This window comes from Temnothorax longispinosus, chromosome 3, assembly GCF_030848805.1.
Source record: "Temnothorax longispinosus isolate EJ_2023e chromosome 3, Tlon_JGU_v1, whole genome shotgun sequence".
Taxonomy (NCBI): Eukaryota; Metazoa; Arthropoda; class Insecta; order Hymenoptera; family Formicidae; genus Temnothorax; species Temnothorax longispinosus.
The window spans coordinates 23,039,811-23,045,810 of record NC_092360.1 but is presented as its reverse complement, the minus strand read 5'-3'; the positions used below and the strand labels follow the sequence as shown (position 1 = coordinate 23,045,810).

The 6,000-nt window shown below is 33.1% G+C and overlaps 1 protein-coding gene and 1 long non-coding RNA gene across 5 annotated transcripts in view; one reads left to right on the top strand and one right to left on the bottom strand.

Moving 5' to 3' along the window:
• Window positions 1-561: 561 nt before the first annotated feature.
• On the bottom strand, window positions 562-4,061 carry LOC139810700 (uncharacterized). Its single transcript, XR_011731467.1, has 3 exons — window positions 3,923-4,061; window positions 2,985-3,063; window positions 562-1,487 (listed from the first exon to the last, which is right to left on the bottom strand). It is a non-coding gene; the product is annotated as an uncharacterized lncRNA (long non-coding RNA).
• LOC139810698 (muscle LIM protein 1) overlaps window positions 4,060-6,000 on the top strand; it is a 23,443-nt gene continuing 21,502 nt past the window's right edge. For 2 of the 4 annotated variants that reach the window (XR_011731465.1, XM_071774470.1), the window contains exon 1: window positions 4,062-4,218. The gene's annotated coding sequence lies outside the window, so the exon portion shown is untranslated. Of the gene's footprint in view, window positions 4,219-6,000 lie in introns of all 4 variants that reach the window. The other 2 variants (XM_071774468.1, XM_071774469.1) reach the window with 2 other exon arrangements.

Genomic DNA, 6,000 nt, shown 5'->3' with positions numbered 1-6,000 from the left:
AGTTATAAAAATTTGCTGTTTATTATAGCAAATATGCAATTCGTATAATTTATAAAATTGTGCGTATTTATACACACAGTTGTATGTATAATATGAATAATGCAGATATAATAGATTATATACACATCATGAGATAAATTCAAAGATATGTATAAAGAAAAGAAAACTCTGATTCGTAAAATAATTCTAATAAGCGAGACAAAATTCTTGCGAGAAGATAACACGTAATGAAAACGTGAATATTTCTACAAGAAACGATCTTACGCGTTAATAGATCAAAGGAGAAAGACGGGTGGAGGAGGATGTGAAGTATGGGCAGCCGTCCTCCGACGGCTCCACGGTAACAAACGGGCGGACCGATTTGAGAACCGCGAGAACACTCATCGTCTAATAATAATATCTTGCTCAAATTTCTATTTTCAGGCCGATAAATGCGCGCGCGGCTTTTATGTAAAATTGCTGAAGTGGCCTTACCGTGTGCGCGCGTACGTAAAGTATTACCGGATCTCCGGTGTGCTAGATTGAGAATATACCGGAAGCCATCGGCCACCTTCGTCGTTGCTACCGCAGCGGAAGGTCCACGCATAGTATTTCGTAGCAGGCATGCTGTAGTTTACTTTCGCGAGCAAATAGTCCGCGGCGCGTAAACTTGTCAAGCTTAGCGAATAACGAGCGCCGCCTGCTAGGCGAGTAAATTCAAGTTAGCGGGATAACAGAAACAGTTTAACGCAACGCTTCAGGAGCGCCGAAGGAGAGAGAAATGTGAGATCGTATACTGGTACGCTTTTATATAGATGTATATAATACTTTACAATGTAAAAGAAATTGTGCGGTAAATGAATTACTTATATTAAACCAATAAGTAAATTTTTTAACTAAATTTAAATACATCCTATTTTTCTGGTTTTTTTCTTTTTAGAATTGTAATCAGCTTTATGTACAACACATCATATAAAATCTCAAGAGCAAATTTTCCATATACGCGTATTACAATTATTTAGTCATGGACAAGATAGCGTTGAAAATATTCTTTTATGTAATACTTTTCTCAAGTTTTATATTGTTTATAATTATCAAAGTACAATTATCAACCTTGCGGCGCGACAATAACTTCCTGTGTGTTATGCACATGACTACGTAACATATTATGAAAAGTTACGGTGTAGAATACCACAGTTAATAACATGACATTTATTTATTCTATATGCAGTTTGAAATTACGACTAAGCATTTAATATAAATAATTTATATAATTTTTAAAGATTAAAGTTTTACTGTATCATGTAAATTCTTAGCAGTGCTGCTCTGTTATTCATCTTGGCCGTTACATTGTTAGATCCACGGCAGACATTACATTCCGCCGGTGTGCAATAATAATTCGAGACGTCGTCGTCTTCATAACCGTAAGCGCGGCCCGCACGTAGGCGTGCGTAACCATATACTTGGGCCTTTTACATAAAGGCACGTGCGCGCACACGTATATCTCCCTAAAAATAGAAATTTGAGTAAGATATTATTATTAGACGAGATGAGTGTGTGGCCGCGCGGCTTCTTACCACGGCGCTCACCGTGGTACCCCGTTACGAAAAGGCGAGAGATCGCGGCCCCCTCGCGTGCGCTACCACACTTCTCGCTCACACACTCTCAGCCACACTCTCAGCGAAATGAGGAATCCCGCGGCTAAAACGAGGGTGCTCGAAAACACGGAACACACCCGTTAGCCGAGGAATTTTAGGCCGGTCAAAAATTCCTCAGCACGGTGGATTACGGAAAACAATTGCGATTTATCACAACGATGATTATTGAATTAAATTTTTAAGTGTGTATTGATCACTCTGTTTAACTCTTTGACAATTATCTTAATTGAGGATTCTTTATAGAAAGATTTAGAGTAGGTGTGAGTGTGTGTGTGTGTGTGTGTGTGGGTGTGGTCAATTATATTGACCATAGGGGACAATTTAATGTAGCACATAACTTGAAAAAATTAAAAAAGAAGGGATTATTTTATAATAAAAATTGTAAAAAAGAATATAATATGATAGGAATGTATGAAATTTAATAGGTAGTATAACAGAAAATAAAATTCTTTTCTTTTTTAGTGTGACATATTGTTAAAATTTAACAGAACGTTGTTTTACTGTCTTTTGTATGAAAACAGCGACACACATTGCCATTATATTTCGTGAAATTCAATTTCGTGAAATAGTGTAAATTTACACTTGGTAAAATTATATTTATAAAAGCTTAAGAGAATATTTATAGAAAAAAATCAAGCATGTGGGAGTCGTTCAAACGACAACTTCGCATATTTTTGCGATGTTTCATTAACTGGGTATCCTTCGGAATTCTTCGCGTCTACCGTCTTCGATGTATTTTTACTTTTCTTCACAATTATAACTCTCTTCTCGGGGCGGAATTTTCCATCATGAGTCTGCGGAGATTTACATTTTTCGAAGCGAATCTTGTAATGTTCAAACGTGTATTTTAACATGGGCACAGCCTTCTCAGTACATAAATATCATATACGACTATGACATACTATTTTAAGAACTATATATTATATTTTTAACTTTTATAACTTCTAGTGATATCGGGCGCATTGATTAAATTAGAAAAAAATCTAACTTTAAAGATTTTAACATTGAGAATTTTAATCCAAAAAAATTATAATGCGCTAAACATTTAAATCTTATGTATATTTTAATACTGGCTCTTGATTCTAGGAAAGAGTTGCTAAACGAAGAAAATTTTACTTCTTTTATGTTAATTCGTGATCTAGAATTGTCTTGAGAATATATATTTTCTGATGATTTACTTACACAACACATGCTAATGAACCATTGATTAATGGTAAGTAAAATAATTTTATTGAATTGATCTTACCCAAATGGGGATAATAATATCGCAACAATGATTCACTTTTATTATTATCGCGGATAAATATAATATACTACTAATTTACGGTACACGTAAGTGTCACTCACTAGACTGCGAGGCATTTCTTGCTTCTTTTCGCAGACAGGTCATGTCCGGTATCTCGAGAGTTCTATGGCATGCCAGCTACTGAAATATATTATAATTTGTCATATTATTTACGTATTATGAATTTTGTTATCAATTCTGTAATATTTCACAGCAACTAATGTCATTCTGAGACTAAGGTTATATTTATAAAATTTTGTACTGAGTAAGTGTAGAATATTTTCTTTTCAGAATAAAAAGTAATGAATACTTTCAGTGCTCTGAAAAAAGAAAAATGATGTGTTTATTCTGGAAAATATATAAATATTTTATGTTTTCTTCTTTATATTTCATCAATCTTTTACTATCTTCAAAAATAATGGATCTCTTAAAGAAGCACGAAGAGATGCTAATCTCCTGTCCAAAATAAATAATGGATCTCGATTTTTGATAATATTATTTGTTTCTAATGTTATATTTTGCAATCATTAAGTGAGTGTAGTATACTGCAGATAATGTTGTCATTAATGTTTTAATCAAGACATTTCAGAATAATCTAAATTAGTTATACTATACAATAATAAAGTTAGGAAGTTTATAGATTGTTTGTCAATATCAGTATTCGTAAATATATATTAGGCAAATAAAAATGTTATTAAATATTAATATGAAATGTACGATATATAACAAAATAATATGCGGATAGTAATTGAAAAGGAAAATTAAATCAATTTTTGTTAGAAAATTAAAAAATAATAAATACATTTCTATACAAGTATCGTAATCTCGTAAAAAATAAACGAAATAAAAGAATATCGAAACTTGTAGAGTTATAGTCGAGAAATTAAATTAATCGAAGCGTTTTACTATCGAAATACATTGTTAGACAGACTTTGAAGTGTGTGATAGGCCTGTAGAGATTATTGGCGGACATATTTCGGCCCAAAGACCTAAATCTTACTTCAGCGAAGAATCCCCGCTGCCCTTTGGCGTTCGCCATCATCGCCACCGGCGGCGCAGCATCATCAAAAGCATTGACGTTCCCACTGCACACGTGCCGTGTGCAAAGCCTGGGGGGCTATGACTAGGACGCTCCCGACGCGAGCACAGTCATTCGAATCCAGTATTAGTGCGGTGTAGAGTGTTCGGTGTTTTGTAATCCACTTACTCGAAATCTTCTCTCTCTCTTCCTCCCTCTCTTTATTCGTTTCTCTATCTGTTCCTTTCTTTTTCTCGCGCGACTACGATCGATTAGTGGTGAGTACCAAGAGATAACAGTGTGGCGCGGATACATACCATATACTACTGCTACTACTATCAGACACTATCGCTGATGACACTCTTCTTAGCCGCATCGATCGATGCCGCATATACCGACGACACCGACGACAATACACAAATATCGCTATCTGTATCGCTCTGAAGAAGTGCACGTAGAATCATTGCAAGCGTGATTTACTTCAGCCTCGTGATTTGTCTGTTTTCCTCGTGTGTCTTCTTCCGAAGTACTGACAACTCGTTTAGTGCCATGAAAGATATTCATCGAGATCTTTGAACATACATCAGGTCAGCTACTTGGGTGAATTGTCGATTATTGATTGATAATATTTCCGAAATTTTTTTTAAAGATCAGTTTGCAATCAAATGATGATCTTTCTTAAGCGGTACTAATTGTTTGCCAAATTATGTAGTTCAAAAAGTTTTGATTCTATTTATGTAACAGTGATTTATTTTTATAAAGTTATTATTTTAATTATAAAAGATATAAAATACAATAAATCTGTCAATTTACCCATGCAGCCAACTGGACCGCTAGTTTTTCCTGATAAAATTGCTAACTTATCAAACAGTCTTATCTAACTCTGAATTTTAGAAAACTGTTTTTAAATTATACAGTGTTTTATTTTAAATTAATAATTTACGCATTTTTATTACATTGGAGGCAGAAAAAAGTAAAAAAAAAACATGTAAAAAATATTTCGTACGTACAATTGAATCGTCCCTTTTAAGTTGAAATTTTGATTAGGATATTTTTATATATGGAAGGATTTTGACGATTCGGTCGAAAGCTGATCCCGAATTTGAGGAACATTTTATAGTCTTATTTAATAATATAAACGAAGATATAGTTAACAAAATTTAACGATAATTGGCGGGGCAGACCGCATAGATGGACAGGGCGAAAGATGTCTGTGCTGTCTAAGATGAATATGGCATGCTGGAAAATCTAATGTCCTTAATATCTAATCGTGTAGAGATTAAAATAGAATCACGATCACTCAACATAGATTCTGTATTACGTTATAATTAGACATATGAGATATTAATAAAGTTGACAAACTAATCTGCCCGCCGATCCTAAGACGTTAGAAAGGATGAAGGAATAAAAATAGTTAGAATAAAAATATCAAAATTTAAAGATAATATAATAATAAATCTTATAATAAATACATAAATAAATAAATTTTAGTTGATCAAATCTAACAATTCTAGTGAATTAAATTTATAACACTGATGATGCTTCTTGTATCTAAAGAAACACATAGACAGTTAAAACATGAGTAAAATATAATAATCTTTTTATATAAAAATTTCCGAACAGATTGTAAACAATATTTGCGATATTTAATAACGTTTAAATAAATTTTGCATAAAATAAAGTTGCATGTAGGTAATCATAAAAGTTATTATTATCATGCGTATTCGAGTTACCGAACTAATTTTAAAAATACGAACGCATTTCCCCCGCTATTATTAGTTACTGAAACAGTCTCTCGTCGGCTGGCGATGCTAATTAAACTAAGTTATCAAATAAATTCGAACGAGATATTATTACCACGTTGAGCGAAGTAGCGAACATGATTAACCAAATAGTCCCGATGCTTATTTTATAAAATCATTATAACATTACTTGTAAGCTGATAGTTAATTATAAAATGCGAGCCTGGATAAGAACATGGATTTTCCAACGAATACGTTAAAAGGCTGTTATTTAAACATTTAATATACTTTTAACGCGATAAGAGAATTATATAGCGA